We start from the raw sequence: 10,515 nt of genomic DNA on the forward strand, positions 1-10,515 counted from the left end.
CATTGAAATTTAAAGGAAAGAAAAAATGTCACCTACAGCACTACCCAACATATTGTTTCAATTTTTTAAAGATGTTTTATTTATTTATTTATTTTTTTTTTTGAATGTTTTAAATCTTATAATTGGAGACCTGAATTGCATAACATCCCAAGTCCACTCTTCCTCTTCGTATTTTGCGCTTTTTTTTTATGTTAGTAATCTTTGTTTTAAGGGCTATTCACTTGGGTAATACGTAAATCAAAATCAAAACCTTTTTTAAACAATACAAAAAAAAAAAAAAAAAGGGTAAACGGAATAGCATGCCAGTATAATCTCCTTGTTTTTCTTCTAAAATCACAAAAGTACTCCGGTGGACTTGGGATATTCTGCAATTCAGGTCTTCAATTGTAGAAATGTGTTTTATTATTTACAGCCAGAAGAGGTCTGCTATTGAACTATAACATTAGACCTTTTGATACACTTAACTAGAAGAACTATTAACAATTACAAAATCAAGATGTATAGTGGTAACGGGCTAGCGAAACTACAGCTCAATGGATACTGTGAAAAGACAAGAGTTGGGAGACAAACTTACAGAGCAAATGCCACAGCCAGTCCTTTGGTACTTCTGCTCCTGCGATTATGTTCTTCGTTTAGCAAGATGTTTGCGGTTATTGGCTGGTTGAAGGAATGAATGTTTGATTGATGCCCGCTACTTCCACCCATCTTTTTTTTAATTATTATTATTGTTTACCAAGTTTATCTACCACTTAAATTATTTACAGTTTCAAATTTTGTTTTAATGGTCAAATGTCAAAGATTGGGTGTTAGCATGCGGGGTCATGATGTGTCTCACCAGTTTTAATGTATGACTTCTCAAGGATGCATTTGCGATACGTTAACCCCCGCAGGGAACGCAACCTAGGTGGCTCCTCGGTAATTTTACTTTCACTAGAGTTATAACACATGCTGTGAGACAGTCTGGGCTTCCAGGCCTTACTGCCACATCCTTATTCTCATTCATGTGAATCACGAGAAATAACCCTATTGTGTGATTTTTCTCTGATTAGCTAATTTTTCGGAGTTTCCTTGTATTTTTGTGAATTTTCTTTTGTTATTTCGTCCTTGTTTTCCAAGCAGCTATTTCTTGCTAAAATCCCCTTGCCTAGCAACACGTCTTTCCTTTACTTCTCTTCATTTAGACATCTTTTACTGATTCCGAAACAGCAGGCGGTCTACTGTTCCGAAACGCGCCAAATACGCTCGAGCCAACGTATTCTAGGCGCGTTTTTATTGCTTTCACGTTTGCAGCACATTGTGATTAGCCATCCACATTCAATAACATGGTCAGCGTATTCCAAGCGTAAGCATGAACCATAAAAGCGCATTGCGAACGCATCGAATACCCGTGAACTTAGTTAGTTCAGTTTCTTTCCAATTTTCACTTATTGCAGTTTCATGTTTTCTCCGGGTTGTACACTCATAAACTTATTTTAATCGGTGGAGGCCTCCGTTACCAGAAAATTGTTTTTATGACACTTTAACAATGAACTTTTTCTTCTTCCTTCCTGGTTGGTTTCCGACAGTCCCCTACCAGGATCGAACCATATCGTGATCAGCGTGACATTTCTTTTATTTTCAGTTTTTCTTTTTTCGTCTCGGTGGGTTTGTGACAACAAAGAGTTCTAACAATCAAATACGGTATTTTGAGGACTATCTTCTGTTCTAAGTCAATCGCTTGGTTTAACGTTTCACTCAGGGGCACTATTAACTATTTTAGGATTTCCATTTTTTTTAGATAAATTTTAGACTTTCACTCAAACAGCTACTGCGTCTTTACTATTTATCGTAGGATCATGGTTCATACCTCGTTTTCTTCAGAATATAGCATCCTTTCCAACGGTAGCACTCCCCTTGTCCGTATTAGACCCTATACACCAGAAACGAAAAATCGTGGATACTTGGGAGATTTTTGAATTTTCTCCCGACATGTTTGCGCCGCTCTGCCCCGTGCCTGGGTTCACGTGAGGATTTGAATTTTTTTTTTTTTTTTTTTTTTGAAAAATACGTAGCTAGGTACATAATACGTGTGCAAAATTTCAATCCTATATCTTGAAAACTATGGCGGGGAGAAATTTTTCAAAATCTGAGTTTGAGCCATATATGTAATAAAACTTACTGCGTCGTTACTATTTGGTCTACAGTCATAGTTCAAAAGCCATTTTCTTTAGTATAATGAGCCCTTTCCAACGGCACTACTCACATGTCCGTATCATACACTTAAATTGTAAAAGTCGGGAAAGAACAGATTTTTTTTTGAAAAAAACCACACCCTCAGAATAGTTGTGCCCCTCGGACTCGAGCCCGGGTTCACGTAGGCATCTCAAAAAAATTGAGAAATACTCAAAGGTGCACACATTCCGTATGCAAAGTTTCAATCTGGTATCTTGGAAACTAAAGGCGTGAAAAGTTTTTAAAAATTTATTTAGTCTTATTTTACATGGCGAAGTTAAGGCTAATCATGCCTTGTCTCCCACTTGACCATTCAAACATGAGAATTACTATGATAATAACGAGTGTTTCTAGAATAATAATTGAAAAAGCACACATTGAAATGGCAAAGATTACACACAAACACACACACACCTATATCTATATCTTATCTATCTTATATATATATATATATATATATTACTTATAAATACATAATATATCCAGATACATTTAGTGGAATGCGAGAAACAAATAAAAAGTAAGAAGAATAAAAACCAGCATTTTTGTCCGATATCAGTAAGTCTCGGATGGTTTGCACAACCGACTTCTTGAATAGATTGAATATTTTGAATAGATTGAATATTTTGAATAGATTCGAATTTGCTTTTTTAAAAAAACAGTCATGCCCTTCCGCACCCACTTGGCGCCGCCAAGCTGACCATTCGGTTCCAAAATGATTTGGGGTGTTCCCTGATTCATTCTTCAGTTGACAAATAAAAAGAAATCCAGTTTAAATACCTGTTATAGAATCTAAATAAGTGGTCAAAGACGATACTACGCCATGACAACAAAAGTTCTCAAAAATCCTAAAAGGGTAAAGGGTTGGGAAAGACAACTAATTGCAGTTTTATCCATAAGATGGTAATATACTAATGGAAACCCTGAAGATTTACTGACATCGATGGTCCTCCCCGTCCCCAATTAAAATCTGAAATGACGAACCTGGTTCACTAGGACTAAAAGTACCAGTACATTCCATGAGTGTGGAACGTGTCTCGGAGGAGTTTGCTTGACTGCAATTTGGTTACTTCAGAGCTTCCGGATTAATTATATGGAAAGAAAATAAAAACAAAAAGATAATTTCTATGTAATTTTTGCGTAATCATGACCTCAAAGTAATTTATTTAGACATAATTTACGGAGGAGGAATCTTCGCAAGTTCTACATGACCTCTAAGAACATGAAGTTTTCCTTTGTAATTGTGTCTTTTTTACATTTTAAAAAAATATTTTTTTCAAAGGCTATTTTCCCACAAAACCTCATTTAAAGAGGAGAAAAAGGAAAGTGATGAGAATTCATTTCTACGTCTGTATAAAATTATATTGTCTATAGTGGTATCATCACTTTGTAATTTTTTAAAAACTGATTTGCACGTAAATTTTACATTTGTTTTGGTACTTTCAAACTGCTTGTAAGTACGGAAAGTTCTGTAGAACTGTTGTACCCGTCCGTCTGTCTACATGTATATCAACAGGTGTCAGAGCATACACGATAAGAGATATCAAAAAATGCTTTTCTGGTAGAACTAGTAGAACAAGTTCTACGCCCTCCCCCCCTTTTTTTTAGGATCACGCAAGTGGAACTCAGATAACGCCAGCTTTAATTCTTGTAGAGGGGGAAAATGAAGAGTAGAAATTTTTGGGGGGTGGCAGACACATTTTTTATATATACCGAAAATAATAACTTTGTATTATATAGATAATCTACAACACAAGACTCCACTGATGGGACATATAAGACTCCACGCGATAAATCTTGAACGAAAGAAAATCTTCGAATTTCATTTTTTGCAATAAATAGCTAGAGTGGGTATCTCGAGCCGTTATCAATCCGTTATCTTCACGGGTAACGATACCTATCCATATTACATTTTCTACTATTGAAACAAGGGTGTATAATTCTAGAATGCAGGAGGTTACACATCGCTTAAATATTTATGTGAACTGTAACTCTTAAGAGACCTCATCCCGGTGAAATTTAAATGCCGCTAATTTTACACTAATTATATGATATCTTCAAATAGATAAAAGATAAATCGAAATGTGGAATAAGAGTGCCCTAGACAATATTATTTTGCGTGAGGTACCATTATCACAATCATATAGTGGCTTTCCGTTTTCAGCCGTTTAGAAACGCGAAAATAAATGCTGATTTTCAAAATGGATCGAAATCGAATGCAGATAAATGAGTCGTGCTAACGGTGTCTCATGTAAAGTAATATTGTCTAGCGAGCTCTTGTTCCACATTTCGATTATCATTTATCTATTTGAACATACCATATAATTACTGTAAAATTAGCGGTATTTTAATTTCGCCTTGATGAGGCCTCTTAAGTATTTTGAAGTTTGCGTACCACAGTTACCATTGCCCACGAGATGAGGCGAGATCGGAAGAACATCACTAATTTCTCGTCTCGGTTCGATTTTTTTCTTTTTTCTTTTTTCTTTCTTTTTTCTTTCCTTTTTTTTTTTTTTTTTTTTTTTTTTTTTTTTTTTTTTTTGCGAATTTTCCACTCGTCTTGATTCTCGGAAAACTTTGTCGCACCTCGTTTTGTGAATTTATGTCTTTACAAAATTTACTTTTTAATTTCGTCTAGAAAATATCAGAATCCTTATCTTACAAGAGGTCCACGAAGGGTTTGATTAACATATATTTAAAAAAATATTTAGTTTTTGGAATATAATGTATAATCACTTGCTTATCTTTACACGTCGATATATGCTCTTAATTGTGTTGGTATGATCACTTTATCAACTATTAGTGTTTTTTTTTTTTTTTTTCAGTGAATCGTGTAACATCAAAACAGTTGTTGAGGTCTAAAAGTAGCGAACTACATTAGAAATTGATGTGTTTCTAGGGAAAGTACATATACATTGTGCAGCTTTCCGCAACATGCATACTCTTCACGTTGTCATTTGCAGAAATCACATATATACCAGTAGATGTCCTTGTCCGACCTAGAACACTCTTCATGAGCCCAGATTGTGCATATCACACAGTTAACCCACACTTCTCAACGGAAACTTCGTCCGAAAATTTTCTGTCACAAAAGAAACACGTAACCTTTCCATCTTTTATTTGGATGCACGGAGCCACGACCTTTCCTTCACTGGAATCTTGAAGACGCAGTTCATCAGATTCACTACTAGAGTCAATAGATGAAGATAATCCCATTAACTTCTGCACCTTCTTCGGAGGAGCACGCTTTTTAGAAAAAACATTTAGCGCCACGCCTCGATTCTCGTCTCTCACGCAAACGTACTACTTGTTCTTTGTATGGCAAAGAAGTTAGAACATGCGCTGATCCCTTTGGACATCCCCTTGTAGATAGTTTGCGTTACTGCGATGGTGGTGGTGAAATGTCATAGGAAGTGATAGATGAGCTTGTCGACGGTCCTAAAAAATAAGAGAGAAACTCTTTCATCAAAGTGATACATTGTTGAGAAAACTGTTCATGAGCAGTTTTAACGACCAAAAGAATCCAATCTAATCTACCGCTTCTAATATACTATTCTATAATCTATTCTATTCACTCAGACTAGCTAACTACTAGTGATTTCATATTTTTGTTGAAATCTAAGTTAAACTGTTAATCGATTTCGTCCACTGCAATCGACAGTTTTGTGATGCAAAAAGTTTCTGAGCATTAAGAAAAACAACGTCTACGCGAATCAATTACAACTGTAGGTTTCTATGAAATGGTTGAAAGCGATCTAAGTCTACTAGAGACCCCTATTCTATCTAGTCATTCTAAACTAGACCTAGACTATTCTACCTAATCTAACCTAGTATCGGTTCCGCCGCATCAGGTTCGTTGTCCTTGTGCTCCGGAGTAGCTTGCAGCAGAGGAGACATGTCCAACGGATGTGGATGTTGTTTCGTGATCTGCAGAAATGAAATCAGTGAAACTTCTTTTCGTTTGAGCGTAAATTTTAATAAACAGTGCACTGATTTAGCTGTAACAGATCTATTCATATGTACTATTAGATTATTCATCTTAATTTCTTTACAATTTCGTACTTAACTCACAAATCTATCATTATGCTGATCGTTTTCATACAGCCTGGAAGGGGTTATAAAATACCAACAATAGAAGTATTCCATAACCCGCTCCCATGGCCATTTTGTAAAACACCACACCTCAAATAAATCGTGCATTACAAAGTGACATTTCGTTCTGTTCCTTAGAAACACAACATAAGGCGCACACATTACTGCAGAGTTCGGCATTTAATTTCCAAAATCATTCTATGAAATAAGTAACGAAAACTTACCTGCAAAAGTTTTTTGAGGCACAAATTAAAAAAAAAAGAAAAGAAAAGAAAAGAAAAGAACTGCAGCAAGTCAATCAGCTGTAACAACTAGCGCAATACTACTACGTAATGAAGCTTCTTCGAGAACATAGTTTCGCTCATTCCCGCGAAAGTATAACACACAACAGTGGCAATAAGCCACGATTCCATAACCCCACCCCTATTCCATAACCCCCTGTTTTCCTCTACTTTCCGCGTAAGTGTTGCATCTTACGTACTTTTTGCATCAAACAATGGGGGCGCGGTGGCTCAGTGGTAGAGCGTTCACCTCCGGTGCTTGAGGTCTCTGGTTCGATCCCAGCTCGCGCCGTATGGACTTTGTGGTGGACAAACACCGTGCTCGTGGGTTTTCTCGGGGTTCTCCCGTTTCCTCCCACTTTCTTCATTCCACCATTTCACTCATCTCTCATCATCATCATCATCATCATCTAACCGGCATAAACGTGGGACGTAAAACTTATAGATTTCATTTCATTGTATCAAACAATATAGGCGGTAAGGATCTCACATAAAATTGGGCGTATATAACATATAGCTGAGAAATGTAACATAAGTATATGTATGTAGTATAGGGAAGACTGTTAGATTCAGACATGATGCAATGGCATGATGTAACATGTAAGGGCAATGTGTATGTAGCATAAGGATAATGTATGCTCCATACAAATTTCTGTAGTAAACTTACGGATTCCGTATATTTTGTACGTATCATACAATATACTGCTGTCCGAATAACGGATTTTTCTCAGTGATCGAACTCAAAAATTTACTTCTCATCTCGTATAAACGAGAAATTTCTGATCTCGTGGGAATCTTCAGCGTTCGCAGAAACTAATATGTGTTTGCATTATAAATAGGGTATATAATAGTCAAGCTTATTTTAATTTGTTACAATTTGATAGTTTTCGAAATTTTAAAATCATTATTATTATCGATATGCCATGCCGTGTCATCCTGTCCAATTGGACTACTGTGCTCAAAGTGTTAGATCAACACCAAACCATTTGTGGGGTCCCCATTGGGTAAGTCACCTATCAAAGACACGCGAGCTAATCATTCTTCTTCGCAGACTATGAGGCGAAAAGTAGAACAGAAAAGAATAAAATAAACAAAAGCACTTTCGCGGAAGAAATACAATTAAGAAATGATAATGAATAAACGGGTTTCGCAAACCTGATTTTTTAACGTTATCAATTTATGTTATTTCCTTTATCATTTTACTTTTGTTTATGCTGTTTTCTGGGTACTATTATCTTATTTTAAATAACAGAATATATATATATATATATATATATATATATATATATATATATATATATATATATATATATATATATATATATATATATATATATAATATATATATACAGAATATACAGAACATATATAATAGAAAAATACAAGATATCCGAAAAGTAAGCCAAACAAATAAAATGCAAATGTTCTAGTATATAAATTAACTAATTGTGGTCCCGTGTAGGGTAGTCGCTAATGCTCTCGCTTTTGATGCGAGCGGTTCCGGGTTCGATTCCTAGTGAGGACACTTGGTCGAAAAGGTATAACAGCTTTCTCATGTCAGTCATTCCGGGTAAGGTTTTTTCTGGGTATTCCTCATTCACACCAAGCAAAGGACGGGATAGTTCCTAATAAAATAGTCCCAGGCCACCTTCTTCTTTCTCCCCATCCCTTTCTTCCTCTCCGCGGGGACGGTGGCTCAGTGGTAGAGAGCTTACCCCTGGTGCACAGGGTTCCTGGTTCGAACCCTGGCCAAGTAAATTTGTGGTAGACAACATCGTGTCCGTGGGTTTTCTCGGAGTCTCCTGTTTCTTCCCACTTTCTCACTCCAGTAATTCTTCCATTATCATTCACTTGCTTAAATCATTGCTCCCTTAGCTTAAAGGGCATAACGTGGGACGTTAAACTAAAGATTTTTCTTCCTCTCAAATTCCCTTGGCAGTGTGATCGCTAAGGGATGCCATCCCTCATAATACTAAAATAAGTGTGGCGGGCTAAAATAGCCATACATGCCGGAAGCCCAGAAGTCAATTTCCTAACTCTAATTTTTAATTAACTATTCGTGTATAATATTACAAGCTCACTTAAATATGCCAATACTTGAAATATATAAGCAGGCTTTCTTTTAAAGAAACTTTTGTACGAGGGCAAGAGCAAAATCAAAATCAAAAATGATTGTTTTTTTAAAGTTCTTCATTCACATCCCAGATGGTACTGTGTGCACTCGCGTAATAGTCACCCTCGCATAATAATCGCATATTAAGTTTGAAGTAAAAACATTCGCCAAAAAAGATTTCCCTGTATGAAAGTCGCAGCCTACGGGATGTTTGTCTTTGTGAACGAGACTTTCTTCGAAATTGCTTATCTTGTGCGAGTTCAAGCAAAAGAACTTTTCGTGTTTACTGACATACGTAACATCGTGACCTATCTGTCAACAGAGATTCGGCCTACTTACACCCTCCATTCTGTGAACTTTTGGAGATTGGATGGTCAACAGCAACAAAGAAAAAACACTCAGTAGGGAAATAAAGCGTCTATCTCTCGAACTTTTATACAAGTGGATGGTGAAACGTTGGTCTTCAATAACATCTGACACCGTGTTAAAAAGCTTCAAAAAAACCTGGACGGAAATGAAGATGATGTTCTGTGCAACAGTTACACAGATTCGTCAGAACCAGATATGACAAAAAGTGAAACTTCAGATGGGACTGAATAGTGCCTTTCGCATGTATGGACAGCTATGACACTTCTTGTACGTGTGTGTTTCTTCTTTGCGGTGTTACGTAGTTGTCACTCATGTGTTTCCCGATTATGTAAATATATCGTTCTTTTGTGCCAATGTCAAGAAGATTTTTTTGTCTCCCACGGATCTGTAAGCTGCGAGTTTATTTTTAATATTTTACCGCGCGTAGACTATATTTTATTTTTTTATGTTGACACAATGCTGTATGTATCAAAATTCGAAATTATTTTCATCATAGCGATAATTGAGTGGCAGCTTTCCTCACGTAATAGTCGCAGTTGGATTTCTCACTAAAAAATTGGTATAAAAAGTGCGACTATTACGTGAGTAAACACGGTATTTTTTATGAGTATGCTAACAAGAGATGAAGAATAGATTGTATACACTCTGGTAGACCGTAAAAAGGAACACTATCATCCCATCGCTATAGAAAACTGCAGTGGTTTATGGTCAAAAAAGCTCTGACATGTGGTCTGCATAGGCCTGTTTTGAAGCTAACTTAATATCATTCAGGGAGTTTCTCTGAGACCAGAAAAAATAACAGGCTGAAGGTTCCATATACAGGGTGTTAATGAACTACATATACCGACAAACTGGAAGAGATGATTCTTCACATCAAAATGAGACAAAAAGTTCATATGGACCTATGGCGAATAGTGCATAATATCAGAGCTAGGGCTGTCCAAAATCGCGAAAAAGCTAAATTTCAATAGGCCCTATTTCGAATTCCAGAAACTGTGAATGGTGGACTCGGCATCTATGGCCACACCCCATCACGTTTTGAGGGATGACGTCCCTCGGCGAGTACACAATACGGGGAAAGGGAAGGAAGAAAGGATAGGGGAAGGAAAGAAGTGGCCTGGGACCTATAAGTTATGTACCACCCCGGCATTTGCCTGGTGTGAATGAAGAAAACCAAGGAAAGCTTCATTCAGGGTGGCTGGCCTGAAAAAGCGTATTACACTTTTTCGACCTAGTGCCCCCACCGGAATCGAACTCGGGACCGCTCGCCCCGAAAGCGAGAGCGTTAGCGACTACGCTACGCGAGGCCACCCTGAGGTGAGAGTATGCCATACCCCCTCATATTCTCAACTTCGACCACTGAGGAGCAGAAAAAAAATAATGTGCTGTATATTTTAGTTCAGTCACTGAGAACTAAAACTGCAAATATCATATTAAAAAAAAAAAATC

This window comes from Thermobia domestica, chromosome 3, assembly GCF_964235325.1.
Source record: "Thermobia domestica chromosome 3, izTheDome1.hap1.1, whole genome shotgun sequence".
In the NCBI taxonomy this organism is placed as follows: domain Eukaryota; kingdom Metazoa; phylum Arthropoda; class Insecta; order Zygentoma; family Lepismatidae; genus Thermobia; species Thermobia domestica.